The sequence below is a fragment of the Cupressus sempervirens genome, chromosome 11 (genome assembly GCF_028749045.1).
Source record: "Cupressus sempervirens isolate cs-2001-9-10 chromosome 11, ASM2874904v1, whole genome shotgun sequence".
Taxonomy (NCBI): domain Eukaryota; kingdom Viridiplantae; phylum Streptophyta; class Pinopsida; order Cupressales; family Cupressaceae; genus Cupressus; species Cupressus sempervirens.
In genome coordinates, this window is record NC_143128.1 from 50268607 (window position 1) to 50290637 (window position 22031).

Consider the following 22031-nt stretch of genomic DNA (forward strand, 5'->3'; position numbering starts at 1 on the left):
ATTTTGAATACTTAACTTACTTTAAGTCATTGAACCTTGAAAATTCTCTTAAATGAAGATATCAATATGGAATCAAACTAATGATATGGTGAGTATATATATGAGTATGACAAGAACATGAAATAGAATCAACTCAAATGATGCTAAGACAACCATAAAGTTATGATCTAGAACTTGCTAGCTAAAGAATTTCAATTTTGAATACTTAACTTACTTTCAGTCATTGAACCCTAAAAATTCTCTTAAATGAAGATATCAATATGGAATCAAACTAATGATATGGTGAGTATCTATATGAGTATGACAAGAACATAAAATAGAATTAAATCAAATGATGCTAAGACAACCACAAGTATGATAAAGTGAACTTAGGTTAGTGCATGTTTAATTTTATGTTACCATGCAAGTATTTTTCTAGAAATGTTAAAGTAAAAATGGATCTTGCATCTCGATTATGATTTTGATTCTAACTCAATTGAGAAAAGAGATGATATCACAATGTTATATATATCTTGTATTTGAAATATTCTTTTAGCATCTAAATTGCAAAGGATATTGAGGACAATGAAACACAAGGGGAATGGTACATTACATTCCAATTTTAAAAATACTATTTTATAATGTTCATTACAATGTCAAGTTCATCGAGGATGATGAACCACTAGGGGAATGATATGTTACATCCCAATTTTTTACCTAATTTAAAATGTAGTCTTTGAGGTTCACATGAAGTCAATTGGTAGTTTAATTCGTTATAATCATAAGAAATGGTAAAATGGTTAGTTATAATTTCAAAGTGAGGACTACAAGTTAGTTGATCATTTATCATGAATTCATGGAATCGAGAAGATGGTTAACCGATATGATTATTTATGATTAAATAATTTAGTATGATAATATAATTTAGCTATGGAGAACTTCCTTGCAAGAAACATATTGAAGGGGTGAAAGCATTGTCAAAAAAGAATTAGGCAGGAGCATCACCATCACTAGGCAAATGTGTAGAGGACCTTGCGACTTGAAACAAGATATATTTGTGGGACTTGCATGAGTTATTTAAATATATAATTTAATTAAAATAATTTGGTTAAAAATATAAAGTACATCAAAAGATTTTAATTTATATTTCATCATATTATTTTAATAAATATTTATAAGCATGCATATTGATATAATATAAAAATGATTTGGCACCATTATCATTTAATAATTTAATAGAGTGATGTTTAGTTGTACGTTATAATAATATTAGAGTTATAATAATTGAATTATTATAAATTTAAAGTTATAATCTTCCAATTCTTCTTGCCAAGTTCTTATTTTTATTTTATTCATTTTTCTCTTCATAGTCGATTTAATAATTGGAATCCAAATGATCATCCTGGAAATTCAAATAGATTTTTTTTAACTAAAAGAAGCCGTAGAATCAGGCTCATCTCTATATTATAGACTCTCATAATCATATCACACACTCGCATTCTATTCTGCCTTCGAATTATTCACTGCCAAATCATCCCTCTTCATACGTTGTCACGGGTCACAGAACAGAAATTGAAGACAACCTTCCAAGCGCAAGCCTTTCCAGATTTTAATAAAGGAGTCATGTAAGGCATTGCCGTAACATGGGTTTCTTGTATTCTCTTTTCATGTTAAGTTCGATGCATATAAAACAGAATGTATATATATATATATATATATACATTTTACCGCTGGATTCTCTGTTTTTATATTTCATAAGTATAACATTAGTAGTATGGTATCAGTGACACCGAGTCCATAGCATGATGTCTGCTGATTGTTATGAATTCAAAAGATAATAAATATAATCATTCTGCAACATATAATACTGATGTAATCCTTGGCGTGGAAGTTTTCAAACATGTAAAAATCTAATCATCTCAGCTTAGATCCAAATTTAACATTTTATATCTTACCATGGTGAAAATGATCTCTTAAGAAAACATTTCAAAACATCAAATTTTGACAATGTACATAATTATTATTATATATAACATTTTTGTCACGCAATGTGGAAAGTGGTTCATTATTTGTTAGTCTGACGAGCCAAGATTGCAACAACCTAAACTCTTCCAACCAAACTATAATGAGGTTAGGACGCGATTAACGCAATTTCCTTTGACAAATAACAATACAGTGTACATAATTATTATTATATATAATATTTTTGTGATACAATGTGGAAAGTGGTTCATTATTTGTTAGTCTGACGAGCCAAGATCGCAGAAACCTAAACTCTTCCAACCAAACTATAATGAGGTTAGGACGCGATTAACGCAACCTCCTTTGACAATTAAAGGTAGAATTTTATCCTATGAAATTTTATTTATGTTTTTGGCCCTCTGGATTTCATGGAATTTGATCTATTTTCTTGTGGCCTATGTTTGGTGCGTTTGTCAGGTACTTTATAAAGTTTCATCTATTTTATTAAGCTGCTCAGGAACTCCTTAAAATCTTATCTATTTTCTTGTACCACTCAGAGACAATAGAATTTTATCTATTTGATTGTGAAATCTTATTTATTTTCTTCTGCCCCGTGGAAACTTCCAGCAATTTAGCTATTTTCTTGTGCTATTGAAGAATTCCATAGAGTTTTATCTATTTTCTTGTGTACATATGGAAAACGTTTCCCTTGATATATGCAAAATGTTGATCAGCAGCTCAGGCTTCGTTAGAGCATTTCGAGAGTTAATTTGCATGAGCTGAACTTGGGGGAGAATCCCGACAATGGAGGTGGCTGAGGGAGAATATGACAAGAGCGGGCTTAAAAAAGACGAGGTACGGTAAACTAGTTCTGGATACAGCTTTAGTACTTATTGATTAGAGCTTAGATACTTATGGCTTAGAATATCATGTATAATATTTTCCCATTCAGATTCATTGTTTTATTTTAAAAAATAAAAATATTCTTAGATATTATTTGAAGATTCATAAATAATTATAGTAAAGGTTTAAATAGGCCTATTACAAATTATCGACTTTCAAGAACTATATCAAAATGTTAAATCAGTAAAAATTATAAAGATTGAGGATAATCTGACTTGTGATCTTCCAAGTATGATTGGCATCGCAAGAAAATGTTACTAGAGTCTCTCCCTCTTCAATCATCTTATGATTAAGAACTTTTGGGTCACCTTTTTTCATATGGAACATATGAAAAGATTGAAATAACAGAATTTTCTTAGATCAGTCAAGAAATAACGCCATCATTTCCCAAATTATCAAACAACAATCTAAGGTAAATATCAATGCTATTACCTTTGAGAAATGAAGGTCAAACAAGAAATTAGAGTATAAAAAAAATCCTCTTAAATATCTATTTGATTGGTATAGTAAAAAGAAAACTGAAGGTGTACCTAAGACACTCCTAGGAACTTTTAGTCGAGGAAAATATTAGAAATTGGAAAGTTACTTTTATTGAAGGTTTCAACAAAAGCTCCAGTATTGGATCAAATAATAGGACTGGAGCTATTGGTTCTTGACACAAGATGAAGTGCTTCAAACAATTAAATTATGACAAACACATCCTTAAAAGAGACTCAAAGTTATTAAAGGATTACTTGAAAGAAGCTGATGGATGTACTTAGTACCTATTAAGGGTAGGTCCCCATGTGACTACTAAGCTTATTTTGGGTAGTATCTAATGTTCAACTTTTTCAGGAATAATATATAGAGTTGGTGGCCCCATGGTTCTTGATGTTTGCTTCTTTATTTCTTAGTCGACATCTAAAATAGAATGTTTAAATTAAAAATTTAATAATAAATTTTGTAAATAAGTTTCTTGAAAAAAAATAGGAGATAATAAAATAAAATAATAAATATTATGCAGTCATGTGTCTTTTTTTCTAAATAAGCACATATTCTAGCTACACATTTATTTAAATTTTACACAGAGACATTGAAAAAGCAAGGATAGATTCTAACTTATTTCTTTCCCCATAATAAAAAATTGACATATAGTTGCCTGATTTAAGTACAAATTGTACTTAAGTAGCCACATGGGGACACTAGGTAAGTATCCTTGAGAATGTAAAAAAAATCTATCGACTTTTAAGAGATATTGATGCATCAACTTCTAGGGAGTCATAACTTTTGACTGAGGATTTATTTGAATTGTTGATTGAGCTCAACTCGATAGGTGGCCATTTCAACATTTTTTTTAGGAGCCTAAAATTTCATCTTAACCTCCCAAATTGAGGTTTTGTATTTTTTGCCAGTTTTTTAGAATGTTTTTTTCATAAATCTGAAATCATACTCTTGATTTCATAGATTAGTTGGAAATTCATCTTGCCTTAGTTGGGAGATTTCTTTGAGAAAAATTGGTATTTGTAGGATGAATTCTGAAAATTAAAACAAATTTTTTCTTTTTTTATAATTTCCAAAATCCATCCTACAAATCTCAATTTTTCCCAAGAAAAGCCCCCAACAAAGGCAAGATGAATTGCCAACTAATATATGAAATCAAGAGTATGATTTTAGATTTATTTAAAAAATAACTTTCTAAAAAATTGGAAAAAAATACAAAAACTTAATTTAGGAGGTCAAGATGAAATTTTTGGCTCCTGAAAAAATGTCAAAATGGCCACCTATCAAGTTAAGCTTGATCAACCATCCAAACAACTCCTCCTCACGTGACCACCTATAAAATTTCAGCCAAAACCCATATCTGAGTCAAAACTTATGACTCCCAAAAGTTGATGCATCAGATATGATGTTAGCCATACTATAAGGGAAGGAAATCATATTGCTAACCTTATGACTAATCTAGGACTTGACTTTGAAGATTGACACAATATTCATTTTGAATAATTGGTGCAGAGGCTTTAAGAAATCATTGCTAATGAGAGAAAATGTATGAATCCTCAAAATATTTGTGATGGAAATTTTATTGAGAATTATTATGTGGATGATAATCAATCTAGTGTGGAACTCTAGAGATAGTATGTTGGATACTTATCAGCTAAGTTATTATTCAATTGAAAACATAAGACATTTAAAGAGTTATAATTGCATGCAAATGAATGATTATCCAAAAAGAAATATCATCTGTTATACAAATGATAGAAAGTGGGACACCATACTAAATCCCATTAGGAAGGGAGATATATTTTAACTCATTCGCATAAGTATGTAGATGGTTAAGGTGTTTTAAAACCAAACCATCCTAATGTATGAGTATATAGAGTATTAGATTAGCTAGTAGCAAAGTACGATATACCACTCAAAAGGCATGGGGATAGGATAATTTCCAAACAAAATGTACTAAAGAAAAAACAAAGTCAAACTTTTTTTTCCATAGTCATGAAAATATAGTTATTTTACTACAATTTTTTTGTTGTTTTCAACTACAAAGTATGTAGATCATGAAGATCAAATGCTATTAATTTTTTTGGAAAAAATCATGATGTTTTCAATTTTTTGAATAGCCACATCCAAAGGCATGTGGGTCCAAAATAATGATAACACTATTAGTGACTAAGAAATTGATAAATTAATATATTTTGATTAATTTTTTATGTAATTTTTAAATTTATTACGAGCTTTTTTCATAATCAAATGTAAAATTGATAAGAAAATTATTTTAAAATAAAAAAAGTAGTTTTTTTTTTAAATACACAAGAAAAGACAATAATCTTTAAGAAGGTGGTCATATCTCAAGGATAGAATAGTTTGTACACTTTATTGGTTGCCAATAGGAAGGTGGGAATATCTCAATGAGAATTTATTTTTTGAAATAAATGGTTGCATCAATCTTGATTATATCATTTTTAATTGCATCAATCTTGATTATCACACACCAATTAACTAATTGAAAATTTCTTCTTTATATATTGCCAATCATGAGTATGCTCCCATGCAGTATTGCCCAACAAAAGAAGATAACCTTTGGGATTATGCTTGAATTCCAAACATATTTCTAGTCCATAAAATCTACTAGATAAACCATAGTGTTGTAGGTATATCTGACACCAAACTCCCCAAAGGCAATCAAATCCCAAACAATAGAATTCTTGGTAGAGAAGGATGGAATTTGTGTTCCTTCCATAATACTTTTTAGCCCCTGTATTAGTTTCAAAATTGAGATAATATGGTCATGTTTTCTCTATTTCCCATAGTTATCAATATAGTTACTTATCCATGTGCAAAAATGGTTTAAATTCAAGCATTCTTCACCAAGAAATATTGGGTCACTACTACATTTGATACCGAATTACCATGATAGGTCTGTCAAAATTATGGCATCACAACCTATCGTTGTTGCAATTCTAACAACTTGCCATTAGAATTGTGATGATGATAGGTTGAACTACATCATACTAATGAAAGACCTATCATGGTCATTTGGTATCAAATGCAGTAGTAGGTTTGGAAAGCAAGATCACGACTCCATTTGTCTTCCCAAAATATGATAGTGTTCATATTACTAACTACCCATCTCTTTCCCTTCCTCAAAAGAGTTTAGTTTTTAACAATGTTTTTGTATACTCTTGATCTAGTTGAGCAGTTTTAGAAAGGAGAACCTCACATGTATTTTTCCTTCATAATTCTACACCAATATGCTACATTCTAAGTCAACCTCTATCCTACTTTAGCCATATGCACTCAATTAAGATCAATAATTCTTCTAAAGTTTAATGCCCTTTGGTACTTAGATTTGAAGATCTTCTCCCAAGACATGAGATTTATCCTGGATTTCTGATCTATTCCTAACCAAAAAATATTCTGCTGAATTTTCTCAATAGTATCCCTAATTTTTCAATAAATTTTAAATAAGGATAAAATGTAGATAGTTATACCTTGTAGGGAGGTTGAGAGTAATTTAAATTTTCCTGTACTATTATGAACCTTCCCTTCTCATCTAACCAAATTTCTCTACATGTGTTATGTTATCAAGTTCCAAAACTAGAGAGTATCCATTTGGTAATTTAGTTCCCTTATAATTTAGTTACACCAAAGAATAGTGTGAGTATTAGAAGGGAATATAAAATTACATTTTGTTAACCATAAAAGAGGTTTTGAAGAGGTTGTAAATCTCATTCAAATAGATTTTAAATGGATTCATAATCAAAAAACAAATAACTACAAAAAATAGATGACAAAACCTAGTATATGCTTGCCATCATGTCCAACATATTAGAGTATAAGATAAAAGGAATAAAATTCCAAGAGGTGATGAAATGTAACTTGGAAGGACAGAAAGGTGACTATCAATGGTATGGGATTTGAGATCTCTAAGGAAACCATTGTGAGGGTCAAAGAATTTAGTATGGAAGGAAAGAAATGGAGGAGATAGGCTAAGGTCAATGAGGAAGCCAGTTTGAGGAAATTTTTCAATCTCAAGGAAGAACTAATGCGAAAGCTTAGAGGGTTTTCACAAGAAGCCCTCCCTAAGCCTTGGCATGCCATCTGCTATGCATATATGTGGTATATCACCTTGGAGGACCACTTTCATGTAATCTATTATTACCACTTCCCTAATTTGAATTAGTTTAGGAATCTTGATAATATTTCATTCATGTTTCTATTATTGTACTCATTGGAAGATTATTTTTGTAAGGCTAGGAGGAAACATGATGAGGGTAAAAATTTCTACCTTATCCATTAGGATCTTATCAACAAACTGTATATCCAACACCTAGCCTAAAACCTACCTCTTTTAGTTAACTCTCTAGCCTCTACCACCCCCCAAGACTCCTTGGACCTAGGCTCGATACCTCACCACAAGAAATTCAAGAAAACCCTGGCTCGAAAGTCAAAATGGACCCTGAGGTTAAGATAATCCAAATAGAGTCGCATTTAGATACAAGGAAGGGTACACAAAGCACCAAAAGAACCAATAATTTTCTTTGGTTAGAAAAATTTAGGTCACACCCCCCCGCCCCCAAGCATGATTCCACCTCTAAGCCTTCCAATAGTGATGCCAAACGTACGAGAAAGAAGAGATTGCCTTAGGACAACAAGCCTACACCTAGCTCTCTTAGCTCTTCCCATATCTCTTATAGCCTGGAGGACACCCTGACTAGAATGTGTGTGGGAGGATATCATTTCCCCTAGGACAGAAACCAACAAAGATGTTGGGAAGAAAGGGAAGCATAGTCATAGTAAGGCCAGACTGGAAAGGTTTTAGTAGTCTTTGAAGGACCTAGCTAACAATCAAACTGGTGTTTGCCAGAGATTCAAAACTTTGGTAGAGTTTTCCACTAAGGTCATGCACTCCACTACCACAATATTATACTTCTTGTAGGTTAATAAGGAGGAGAAGGGCCTGGGAAAAGCTACTAAGACAACCTGATCCATCTATGGGTTTCTAGCATAGGACTGGCTAAAGAGCATCCTAAACAAACTAGTTAAGGTGGAAGGGTAGGATAGAGAAAAGGATGTTCTTGAGGAAAAGGAGGAGGAAAAGAAAGACAAGAAGAGGGAAGCTAGCCTTGCATCTGGTCTTGGACAAAACATTTAGATCCAAGACACATAAAACAAATCAACTAGAACGTGAATGCAATGAAAGCTTTCAAAACAACAAGAATTATAGAAGGCTTTAAAATTACAAATTATGAATTAAAAATAAAAGTAAATAATTGTATGAATGTTTTTAAATAAAATTGATTATCATAGATGATTGCAATGAATGAATATATTAATTCTTCAATGGAAATAAATTGAACAATTGTTAGGATATGGATTATAGATCAGGAGTAAAAGACTAGTGCCTAATTAAATGGGTAATCAGAGTCAACATTATTAGTTGAAACGTACAACTTTATAAAGTTCAATATATTAAACTATAAATAATTTTAATAATTCTGACGTGACAGATCAATTATATGAATGCAATCTAAATTAGTCTAAAATGCACTTTAACTTTTGCAAAGACAAATTAGACATAAATACGGAAACAATAAAGTATTTCACAATATTTAAGTTTATCTAATTTAAAATGCAATAATGATCCAGTCCACTTATCCAAATATTAAAATGTTTATAGAAAATAATAAAAAACACTTATAAAGGACACAACTTAATAAAAAATTAAAGCTCTAATACAAATAAATTAACTAAATACATCTTACTGATCCATAAATAAAATCGTATGGGAGACACTCCTCACAGATGATCCATCCAATACAACTCGACTCCAGACACGCACAAGAATTCAATCAAAAATCTACCATCCACAGGCTTAGTTCAAAAATTTATTTCTCTACTAATTAAAAGAATATAATACATCATAAAATATACAATAGGTAAAAAATAAAAATATGGATATGAATTGTCTTCTCTCCCCCTTGTCATTTGACATTATATACATTTATAAAGGTAAAAAGGTTGCAAACTAAAAGACACCACTCTTCACAATACCTAATCACAATATATAACTATGTGATAATATTAAAGAAAGAATTTTAGTAAGATGAAGATTAAACTTCCGATGCACCAATTTAACCTAACATTTCTAGCAAAGACTATAGTTTGAGAAAATAATTTCCTCTTCCTAAAGTGAAGTATTTTATCGGCATGGTGAAACCCGTAGAGACTTGGACACTTAGTCCCTTACCTGTACATAAGTTCCACATCTTTTTGAACTTCACACTTTGACTCCCACTATTTTTATCCTTTCTATAATTAACAGTCCATGGTAACTCTCTTTGAATTCATTCGCAAATGGTGAGAATCACACAGGTGGGCTTCAATACTAGCGTGAGTATCATCAATCGATGTGCCTCCATATGGTGCTCCCATAAACCTTTCCTAAACCTAATGCATCATTCTTTCTCCTATAGTTGGATCTGTAAATAATCTTAGACGGTATGTCCAAGTTTTCCATCCTCTGTTCGAGCGCCTGAAGACATGAGTCTATCCACATTTGCTCCAATCTTCCTTATCTACAACAAATACAAAGCAACATCAAACATAAATTTATCATGAAATTGCAAGTATGTTCCTTTTTGGTTAGTACATTTGAGTAGGCTTCTACATTTGTACAATGGCTAGAAACACTATCATCAATCAGAACTGGAGTTTTTTGTGCATCACTAGCTTCAACTTTTGTACTTGTTTTGAAAGCCATAATATTAGTGTCTTCCTATGCTGCCATTACAATGATCTCATTAGTCAACCCATTGTCTTCCAATTTCATAACCAAAAAGGAAGGCCTAAGGAATTTCATAAGTGAAAAACTCAAGAACTCTTGCCGAGTTACAAGAAAGCTCAAAAAAATTCATGCATTTTCTTTGCAACAATTCTGAACCCTAGTAATGTTCTTGCATCTCCTTGATTGAAATAGAAAACTCGGTAATGGTCCAACTCAAAGTGTTAAAAAGAATGATTAAGGAAATATGCAAAAAGATTTTCATCTGAGATACATTTTTGTCGCAATAAGACTTGACGCAGACTGGACCAAGATTCATGTTTTGATGTTCCAAATCCAGAACCCCTAAAGAGATGTAGAAGAATGTTTGTTACTAGAATCCAAAACCTATTATCAAATGCTGATAGTAATGCTCCAGGCATTCTTTCCACTAACACTTTATTGCTTTCAAAGGAAAACATGTATTCTGTATACTGTACCAACACAGATATGGAATGTGGAAGAACATTCCTTAGGTCTGTATTTGCTACTCTTGAATCATTGAAATGCATAATAAAAATAGTTACGAATGATGAGAGTCCTTGTTGCAAAAGAGCATCAGGAGAAGCAAATGGAGGATCACTTCTTCTTAGTACATGGAAACAATCTACCAGTGCTTGTATTGCTAAGACCATCGGAAAGGGACCCTGAAAAGTTGCTCAAAAGGCCCCTTCATGAGATCTAAATGAGTCAACAGCCAAGATGAATATTAGGATGGCAGATTAAAACATCAAAATAGTCTTTATAATTCCATTCCTTAGTTGTTGCTATTCATCAACATGATTATCATGATCTATTCATGCTTGTTTGGTATATACTTTGCCACATCTTAAGAAGACTTGCATATATGCATACGCTGATTGTACTCTTTGGTCACTAGAGATAACCTTTTCTAGGCAGTAATTCATATACAAATAAAGCTTCTAATTACTACTTCAGTTTAATTTTTGTTGCCCCTAACTACAAATATAAATACTAGAATCACAAAAAACTAAAATCAGCATATGCCAAATTCATTTCTAATTGTCACCGTATATGACTGTTGCTACTCCATTAAAGGCATGCATTGGGTGTCTGAGTATTGTTTAGATTTATTAATAATCTCATTATGAACAACCAACATAATGTATACATATTTTCCTTTATTCAACCAATATTTTGAGACAATTAACCAATCCCGATGTAACTTCAAAACTAAAGGTGATGGCTGGAAGGAAACAAAACTATTGATAATTTCCAAAATATTTAAAGAATACTGAAGTAGATGGTAGCATATTTTCATTCAGGTAATGAGAGATCCAATTTTTCAAGCACCCTCTATCCTTCAAGACCATCAGTTCTACTTCCATGAACATTGTCTCAATCCTATCTTTGTAATGATGTCTGATACAATTTAGTGACTGTATAAATGGAGACACAAATTTTAGGCTCCATCAGTGGCTCTTTTTGGGGATGTATGCTCCCTGTGAGCATAGCGAGATCTCAGTTATCTCTAGAGGAGAAGACCAAGCACTCATGCTTAGCATGATGTGAGGTGAAATTGGGTAGCCACCGGCCCCCAAAAAATGAAAATTGATTCTTTCCTTGATCAAATACCTGAATCTGAATCTGCAATACTATGAATGTGTTGAATATGGTATTATAAAAATCTGATCCATTAAAAAGTGTTAGAAAACAATCATTACATAACCTGTGGATTTCATTCACCACTTGTCTCGAATTAGAATTTATAGTTGTCTTATCAATGAGATTAATAGAAAAGAAATAAATTTCATCACTATTTAACTCAACTATATGACCTCTTGCACCACTCATTTGATTAGTATAAAAAGAAATTAAATCCATAGAAGAAATATGATGAAAACTTGGAAACATTTTACTAAGCATTTTCTCAATAAATATCATCATAGAATCCTCATAGATACTTACCTCGGTATGGTGCATATACTTCATACCTATATCAAATGCATCACAATCATGACCAATATTTACCAACTCTTTTTTATTAATGTAATCCTTCATATTTAACTTTTGTTTAACCTTTGAGAGATCTTCAAATACATTGTAATCCATGCTGAATAGAACACACTTATGTTTTTATTTGTCATAGAAAATATTGCTTTAGCTTTATTAAGAATCTGATTAGGTAAGATATTTGGAGAGCTTTCAGCACCACTTTGCAACATGTCCTCCTTGTTCGATTTCATCTCATTCTCACATTCTAAATGCAAATATTGATCATAAAATGGATTGGAAAATGGCTCTTCCTTTGAATACATTGCTCCACATAAGCTATTATTTTTATTATTTTTAGAATCATCCTTCGCCATTTCATCATTGTGCTGATCTAAAAACTCTTCTTCAAACACTGGACTCAAGGAGGCAACCTCGGGAATATCCTAAAAAGAACCTGTTATCTTTTGTTCACCTGCCAAAGATTTAAATTTCAAATGTTCGGCTTGTCCAACGGCTAATTCCTGAAGATAATACTATTTTAATGCCAAGCCTTAGAACATGGCTCTACGAATCGCAGGTTCTCTGTCGTCAGATCTAAGTCAGATCTATGGTCAGTGCTATCTCGCCACCAGAAGCTGCACGAGATTTACATATGCGACATGGCACCCTTTTGCCACTTCTTCGGTGGGTCCAACAGGCTAGGCAACAGGTTTGGTGGTTCAAAAATGTTTTGTAGCACTATGGGCACTATGTCGCTATCGTGTGTTTGCCAAAAAATCTCCATGGTGACATAGCGCCCATCGAAAAAGGTTCTACGGCAGACAGTCAGTTCACGAACTGGAAAGTGTTCACGGTGGTGAGCGAGCATGTTCTGATAGCCGAAAGTCTCAAAAAGCAGTAAGGCACAATGTCACCAACGAAAAACCCACGAGTTTTTCGTTGGCGACATAGCACCCAAATGAAAGATCAGATCGACGGTTAGAGCGATTAGACAGTTGGGTCCCATTTGTACCTCATCTACATAGTCAGAAAGCCCAGCGCCATGATGGTGAATCAGAGGGAGCCATGTGCAATCAGACGACATGTCATCAGTTGGGCGCTATGGGAATTTGACCTCAATTTTCTCATAGTGACATGGCGCTTGGGCACCATGTGTCCCTCAGTAGGGTCAAGCGGTATGAGCCCTCCAAGTTGATGATTTGTCAGACCAAGGTGGTGCTTCGTTAGGCCAATGGGGAGAAACCACGTATGCCAGGACAGAATACAGTCAACATCGCCAGTGCATGAAAGGATTAAGATCTCCACCATCAGATCTGCGGAGATCAATGACAGGTGCCATCACGCTATGGATAAGCAGCATAAATTTAATGTTAACGACATAGTGCTCTTTCGCCATGTGTCGACAGGGCCAGGTTGCAACAGGGTACGTCAGTCAGATATTGCCAGGTGTCGTTTGGGCGTAGAGCGGTTGCTGAGGTGGCACCAGATATGATGGGCCCGAGGTAAGAATAGTATAGTGGTACAATGAGTCTCCACGATCGTCAGATTCAAGGAAAATCGACAGTCGACGGCTGGCAATTAGTGTAACTGTTGCAGTTAAAGATAATGATCCTAGGGTGGCGCAATTAGTCCAATGTAAGGAATGGTCAGCGCAAGGGACCTTGAGGAAGTGACAAAATAAAGAGAGACGATTGGCCCACGTGGCCTAGTTGGCACATAAGGAGCTGTTCGACTTGCTTTGACCTCGTGGATTCATGAACCAAAAATAGCGAATCAGGTTTTGCCGTGAGATTTCGATCCTTTGATCAATGCCACTAACTCAAGAGTGAATGCGAAACATAGAAAGACACTCCACCATCTCAGTCGATCCATCTACCTAATTAGAGCGCAGTTATGGCACCATTTCTGTCTTCTCCAGGCTCTTTCTCAGAAGAATATCATATTTTTTGGTACTCAAGACCACCAGATCTTTGATTGGATTTTCAGGATGAGAAGTTAGTGCTAGTAGGTGAGAAGTAAATGTAATGCAAAAATCCTCAGTTATGCTTGAACTATAAAGGCAATTTTGTGATCTTTTTCTAGGGTCGACTTTTTTCTGATTTCTCTGCTACTGCTTGCAGATCTGCAGTAAAAAATTCCCTTTGTCTCTGAACTGCATAACATTCTATATCATCTCCTTCAGCCATCAATGTGCATGTGCATCCATCTTGCCTCTCATTGGTGTATTGTTGAGATCTGTGGCTTGCATACTACATCTATTTTTGACCCATTGGATAATATATAAGTGAAATCCATTTTCCTTGTGTTGTTCAATCTGGTTCCTTGATCTGTATGTGGTTATTGATTGATACAAGTCTGGGTGTGTATGGCTTTTGAATGTTATCTTGGTTTTGTAGCACATACATGGGCAGAAATGAGTCTAAACACTCTATTTTGGTGCATCACCTCTGTAGTTTAGGTAGGGTAGAGTTGTTGTTTGCATCTCTTTCTTCCCCTTTTCCTTTTGAGAGTAGATAGGTGCACCCTGATAGTAAGAGGAAGCCGGCCTTCTCCAAAGACTCAACCTTGCAGTTCAAGTCCCATAGCTTGGAGGTTGTTTCCATGTTTCACTAGGTTGTCCTCGTGCATAGGCCTTGGACAAGGGTGCAAACCTAAGTGACAACAGAACCTTCATCTAAAACTTCCTCATGCTTTCCTACTTCACTTTCACAAAAATATTATGTCCTTCAGCCATCAATGCACATCAATTTTCAACCCATTGGATAAAATAACATTCTATATCATCTCCTTCAGCCATCAATGCGCATGTGCATCCATCTTGCCTCTCATTGGTGTATTGTTGAGATCTGTGGCTTGCATATTGCATCTATTTTCAACGCATTGGATAATATATAAGTGAAATCTATTTTCCTTGTGTTGTTCAGTCTGGTTCCTTGATCTGTATGTGGTTAATGATTGATACAAGTCTGGGTGTGTATGGCTTTTGAATGTTATCTTGGTTTTGTAGCGCATACATGGGCAGAAATGAGTCTAAACACTCTATTTTGGTGCATCACCTCCATAGTTTAGGTAGGGTAGAGTTGTTGTCTGCATCTCTTTCTCCCCCTTTTCCTTCCAAGAGTAGATAGATGTGCTCTGATAGTAAGAGGAAGCCGGCCTTCTCTGAAGACTCAACCTCGCAGTTCAAGTCCCACAGCTTGGAGGTTGTTTCCATGTTTCACTAGGTTGTCCTCGCGCATAGGCCTTGGACAAGGGTGCAAACCTAAGTGACAACAGAACCTTCGTCTGAAACTTCCTCATGCTTTTCTACTTCACTTTCACAAAAATATTATGTCCAGATTCTCCATTATTTCATTGTGTAAGAGATCTGAAGTGATTTTGTAATCCTGCCTAGATGCATCTTCTTCTTCATGTATGCTCATATTGTCTTCAAAATCTGAGAATGTAAAAGGGCCATAGTCTTCATTCCCTTCTGCTAGTTCATATATAGGATCTAGAAATTCTTTGAAACTATATCCAAATTGATTCCTTTCTATATAATACCCATCTTCAACAAATATTCCATCCTCTTGAGAATTATATACTCCTTGGGGTTCATTTTTTTCCTCCTCATGAAAGTAATATGGACTTGTAGAAATCAAATTTTCTTGTTCATTAAAAGACACATCTATTATCTCATCAATATGCTTTGCTTTATATACAGGAAGAAATTTTTTACCAAGATCATCCACACTAAGAGAATCCTCCTCATCATTTCCATTTTCGCCTTCTAATTCCTTATTGTTCTCAGCATGATTAGATTCATCTTTTACTTTCTCTATAGTTGAATCTGAGACATCATCATATTCTTGTATTTCTTTGGTATCCTTTGCTTCATCTTTAATACCTTGTTCCCATATCTAAAGAAGAAGTTTCACATCATGGTCCTTTGGTGAAATTCTCAATTTGACAATTCTATTTAGGAATTTGATGTAAGGAAGTTTGAAATTTGATGGAATCTCATGGTAAGCATTCATCACTCTCAAAAAAAAATGCGCTGAAATCTCTCCTTCATATCTCTCTATATTGAAGAAAACATCAAGTGGAAACATCTCAGGATCCTCTTCCATGTTGCAACTTCAATCAACATATTGTTCATAACACATCTCTTCTTCATGGCTTATATCATGAAATTCACAAAGGAACCATTGTTCTAAATATTTCCAGGATGAGATGCATTGTGTGGGTAATAATTCATATGCCTGTCTTGCATTATCCTTTAAAGTCCTAGCAAACAATTTCATTACCTAATCTTTGGAATAGATCTCATAATCCTCTAAAAATGTATAGAATGCATCCAAATGTCAAATTTTCGATTTGTTCCATTCTCCATGGAACTTTGGTACCAATTGTGAAATCTTTGGAGATAACCGGCTAGATTCATAATCAAAATTAGTGAAATCCAATGGCCTGATGCCATCTAGAGAAAAAGGCTTTCTTTGAAATGATCGATGCATTTGAAAGACCATCTACAATTTCCTTCTAAGTCTACTCCCTCAACAAAGTCACTAATGCTTCAAGCACTCCTTCTATTAGAGCACCAACCACAATACAATAGAGTCGCCACCTCCAAATGGAGGACATGAATAAGCTTTAAGAATATGAGTTCTTCCTTCCAGTAGAGTATATCTCATTTGTGTCAAAGATTTAAAGAAGACACACAAATGCTCTACAAGATATAATCTCCACAAAGTAAATAGGTTTATAAAATGATTACAAGATCGAAATTCTCAAGGAAAAATGCACAATATTAAATGTAAAAGCTCATTAATCCAGAATTTCAAATATATCAAAGTTTTTTAAAAAATTAAATAAAATCTAACTCTTATTGATATCAAAATAAAAAGCTCTTAGGGTTTGTGTTGCAACTCACCCCAGCAGAGTCGCCAATCTGTTGGTTCCCAAAACTGCAAATTGGAATCCTACGGGCCTTGCCTGCTCGATGCTGGGATATCTAACCGATTAAGGCCAACTTGATCGAACTGAACAACATGGTCCGAGTTCCCTATGCTTTCCACTCTGGAAAATCAAGGCAGGTGTAACTAGCCCTGGACAAAACACTTAGATCCAAGACACATAAAATAGATCAACTAGAACGTGAATGCAATGAAAGCTTTCAAAATGACAAGAATTATAGAAGGCTTTAAAATTAAAAATTACGAATTAAAAATAAAAGTAAATAATTGTATGAATATTTTTAAATAAAAGTGATTATCACAGATGATTGCAATGAATGAATATATTAATTTTTCAATGGAAAGAAATGAAACAATTGCCAACATATGGATTATAGATCAAGAGTAAAAGGCCAATGCCTAATTAAATGGGTAATCAAAGTCAACATTATTAGTTGAAATGTACAACTTTATAAAGTTTCAATATATTAAACTATAAATAATTTTAATAGTTCAGACACGACAGATCAATTATATGAACATAATCTAAATTAGTCTAAGATGCACTTTAACTCCTGTGGAGAAAAATTAGACATAAATACAAAAACAATAAAGTATTTCACAATATTTAAATTTATCTAATTTAAAATGCAATAATGATCCAGTCCACTTATCCGAATATTAAAATATTTATAGAAAATAATAAAAAACACTTATAAAGGACACAACTTAATAAAAAAATTAAAACTATAATACAAATAAATTAAATAAATACTTCTTACTGATCTGGAAATAAAATCGTATTGGAGACACTCCTCATGGATAATCCATCCAATACAACTCAACTCCAGACATGCACAAGAATTCAATCAAAAATCCACCATCCACAGACTTAGTTCAAAAATTTATTTCTCCACCAATTAAAAGAATATAATACATCATAAAGTATACAATAGGTAAAAATTAAAAATATGGATATGAATTATCTTCTTTCCCCCTTGTCATTTGACATTGTATATATTTATAAAGATAAAAAGGGTGCAAATGAAAAGACACCACTCTTCACAATACCTAATCGCAATATATAACTATGTGATAATATTAAAGAAAGAATTTTAGTAAGATGAATATAAAAATTCCAATGCACCAATTTATCTTGACATTTCTGGCAAGAACTATAGTTTGAGAAAATAATTTCCTCTTCCTGAAGTGAAGTATTTTATCAGCATGGTGAAACTCGTAGAGACTTGGACACTCAGTCCCTTCCCTGCGCGTAGGTTCCACATTTGTTCAAACTTCACAGTTTGACTCCCGCTATTTTTATCCTTTTTGTAATTAACAGTCAATGGTAACTCTCTTTCGATTCATTTGCAAATTGTGAGAATCACACAGATGGGCTTTAATATTGGCGCGAGTATCATGAATCGACGTGCCTCCATATGGTGCTCCCGTAAACCTTTCCTGAACCTAATGCATCATTCTTTCTCCTGTGCTTGGGTCTGTAAATAATCTTCAATTGTATGTCCAAGTTTTCCATCCTTTGCTTGGGTGCCTGAAGACATGAGTCTATCTGCATTTTCTCTAATCTTCCTTATCTACAAAAAATACAAAGCGACATCAAACATAAATTAATCATGAAATTGAAAGTATGTTCCTTTTTGGTTAGTACATTCAAGTAGGCTTCTACATTTGTACAATGGCTAGAAACATTATCATCGTTCAGAACTGGATTTTTTTGTGCATCACTGGTTTCAGCTTCTGTACTTGTTTTGCAAGCCATAATATTAGTGTCTTCCTGTGCTACCATTACAATGCCCTCATAAGTCAACCCACTTTCTTCCAGTTTCATAACCACAAAGCAAGGCCGGAGGAATTTCACGAGTGAAAAACTCAAGAATTCTTGCCAAGTTACAAGAAAGCTAAAAAATGATCATTCATTTTCTTTGCAGTAATTCTGAAACCTGGTAATGTTCTTGCATCTCCTTGATTGAAATAGAAAACTCTGTAATGGTCCAACTCAAAGTGTTAAACAAATGATTAAGGAAAGATGCAAAAAGCTTTTCATCTAAGATACATTTTTGTCACAGTAAGACCTGAAGCAGACTGGAGCAAGATTCATGTTTTGATGTTCCAAAGCTAGAACCCTTAAAGAGATGTAGAAGAATGTTTGTTACTGGAATCCAAAACCTATTATCAAATGCTGACAGTAATGCTCTAGGCATTCTTTCCACTAACACTTTATTGCTTTCAAAGGCAAACATGTCTTCTTTATACTATACCAACATAGATATAGAATGTAGAAGAACATTCCTCAGGTCTGCATTTGCTACTCTTGAATCATTGAAATGAATAACAAGAAAAGTTATGAATGATGAGAGTCCTTGTTGCAAAAGAGCATCAGGAGAAACAAATGGAGGATCACTTCTTCTTAGTGCATGGAAATAGTCTACCAGTGCTTGTATTGCTTAGACCATCGGAAAGGGACCCTGAAAAGTTGCTCAAAAGGCCCCTTCATGAGATTTGAATAAGTCAATAGCCAAGATGACTATTAGGATGCTAGATTAAAACATCAAAATAGTCTTTATAATTCCATTCCTCGGTTGTTTCTATTCATCAACATGATTATCATGATCTATTCATGCTTTTTTGGTATATACTTTGCCACATCTTAAGAAGACTTGCATATATGCATGTGCTGATTGTACTCTTTGGTTATTGGAGATAACCTTTTCTAGGTAGTAATTCATATATAGACAAAGCTTCTAATTACTACTTCAATTCAGTTTTTTTTGCCTCTAACTGCAAATATAAATACTGGAATCATGAAAAACTAAAATCAGCATATGCCAAATTTATTTCTAATTGTCACCGTATATGACTGTTGCTGCTCCATTAAAGGCATGCATTGGGTATTTGAGTATTGTTTAAATTTATTAATAATCTCATTGTGAACAACCAGCATAATGTATACATATTTTCCTTTATTCAACCAATATCTTGAGACAATTAACCAATCCTGATGTAACTTCAAAATTGAAGGTGATGGTTGGAAGAAACAAAACTATTGAGAATTTCCAAAATATTAAAATAATATTGAAGCAGATGGTAGCATATTTTCATTCAGGTAATGAGAGATCAAATTTTTCAAGCACCCTCTATCCTTCAAGACCATCAATTCTAGTTCCATGAACAGTGTCTCGATCCTATCTTTGTAATAATGTCTGATAAATTTTAGTGACTATATAAATGGAGACACAAATTTTAGGCTCCATCAGGTTCCACTTGCCAAAATGAAAGAAATCAATAAAGGGGAAAATTTTTTGAGTAGTACAACTTTTCCCTACAAAACATTGGTAATAAAGTTGGTACTAGGAACGTCAGCACATGATAACTTATTCAATGGATAGCTAAGAGTATAAACTAAATCATCTAATCCCTTCTAAGAATAAACGAAATAAGAATACAAAACGGATAGAGATAATGCCATCAACTAATGTAAGAAACAATAAAAAAGCCTTCATCCCCACCTATAGGATGACCATTAGAAATAAAAGCTGCAATAATTTCCTTCAATAAGCCCCAAAAGGATAGACCCTTACATAATTAAGAACTTCCCTGTAGAAGTAAATATCCAAAAGATGTTATAATGAACAATAGCATATGCATCATTAGACATCTCACACAAAGAAAGGGAAGGGAATGTAACTCCCAATTAATCCATAGAGACAAGAACCACAAAAAATATAGGACCATAAAAAACCCTTAAGTTGGTAACTAAGACTAATAAATAAAAGTATTAATTCCAAAAAACTATAGAAAATAAAGCCCCATCTAAAATGGAACTAATAAAAAACCTCACCACAAACGTTTGTCTCTTTTGCTACTATGTCAAGACAATCCCTCCAATGACTAAGCCACTTAACATAGAGAAAACCATTTCATCTGCAACATCATCTCCTTTGTTTGTAACCCTTAAGAACCCAAAACACTAGTCAACAAAATATAGTGGGAGTTAAGAAAATTTATCCTACCCATCACCATCTTTCTCATTCTTTTATCCAACACATTCTCCTAATCACTCCCACTCCTATCTCATTTGCGTAATGAACTACCACTCTTGCCTATTAAACCTTTTCTCTCCTAACACACCATTCAAAAGATAAACTTAGTTAATAATTGAACTGCGTTTCAATATTTTTTAGGATCATTCAAAATGATAGGACTTGAATTTTTTTAAACAAAATTCTTTCAAAGAATATAATATAGAAAATTAAGAAATACTACCAAGGATCTAGTTGCTTCAATAGAGTATAGGCTCATCTTGGTAAAGTTTTAATAACTAAAGATATAGGTGGAGATAAAAATCATATATAACCTCATGAAATAAATAATTCTCAAGAGATCTAGAGTAGTGAGTAGATGGACATGGAGAATGTAGTCATAAAGAATGTACATGAGGAAAACACTTATCAAACAAGAAACATCTCTTAAAAAGGAATCTTTAGAAATATGATTAAATAATCTATATGTGGTAACATCATTATAGTATTTTACTAATAGTATGAAGGATATGGCTGACTTTATAAATAATAATGATCTTTTAGATATGGAGATGCATGGTGTGAAGTTTACATAGTCAAATAATAGAAAAGGGGTTGACCTGATCCAAGTCAAACTGGATAGACTTTTGGTCCTAGCGTGGTGGGAAGGATTAACTTCCTCCTCTCTTATGGGACTACCAAGGATAATTTTGGATCATGCCCCAATCCTTTTTAATTGGAAAGAAGATTCCTTAGGGGACCCATGACCTTTTAGATACAAAATTATGTATGGACTCTCTGTTAAACTAGAAAATTTAATGAGAAATGCAGTGCCCTTGAAAAATGGTTATTTCAAGGATATTTTTAAGATCAAGGTGGAGGTGGAAGGGAAGTTATTTGAACACAATAAATTTATGGGGGAAGGCATAACAACGTATAACATGATCCAGGAAG

The 22031-nt window shown here is 33.4% G+C and overlaps 1 protein-coding gene across 2 annotated transcripts in view; it reads left to right on the plus strand.

Annotated features, from left to right (window-relative positions):
* The first annotated feature begins 2310 nt into the window (after window positions 1-2310).
* LOC149528193 (uncharacterized) overlaps window positions 2311-22031 on the plus strand; it is a 75532-nt gene continuing 55811 nt past the window's right edge. The window contains exons 1-2 of one of the 2 annotated variants that reach the window (XM_089809849.1): window positions 2311-2418; window positions 2676-2796. The gene's annotated coding sequence lies outside the window, so the exon portion shown is untranslated. The remainder of the gene's footprint in view (window positions 2419-2675; window positions 2797-22031) is intronic. The other variant, XM_089809848.1, reaches the window with a different exon arrangement.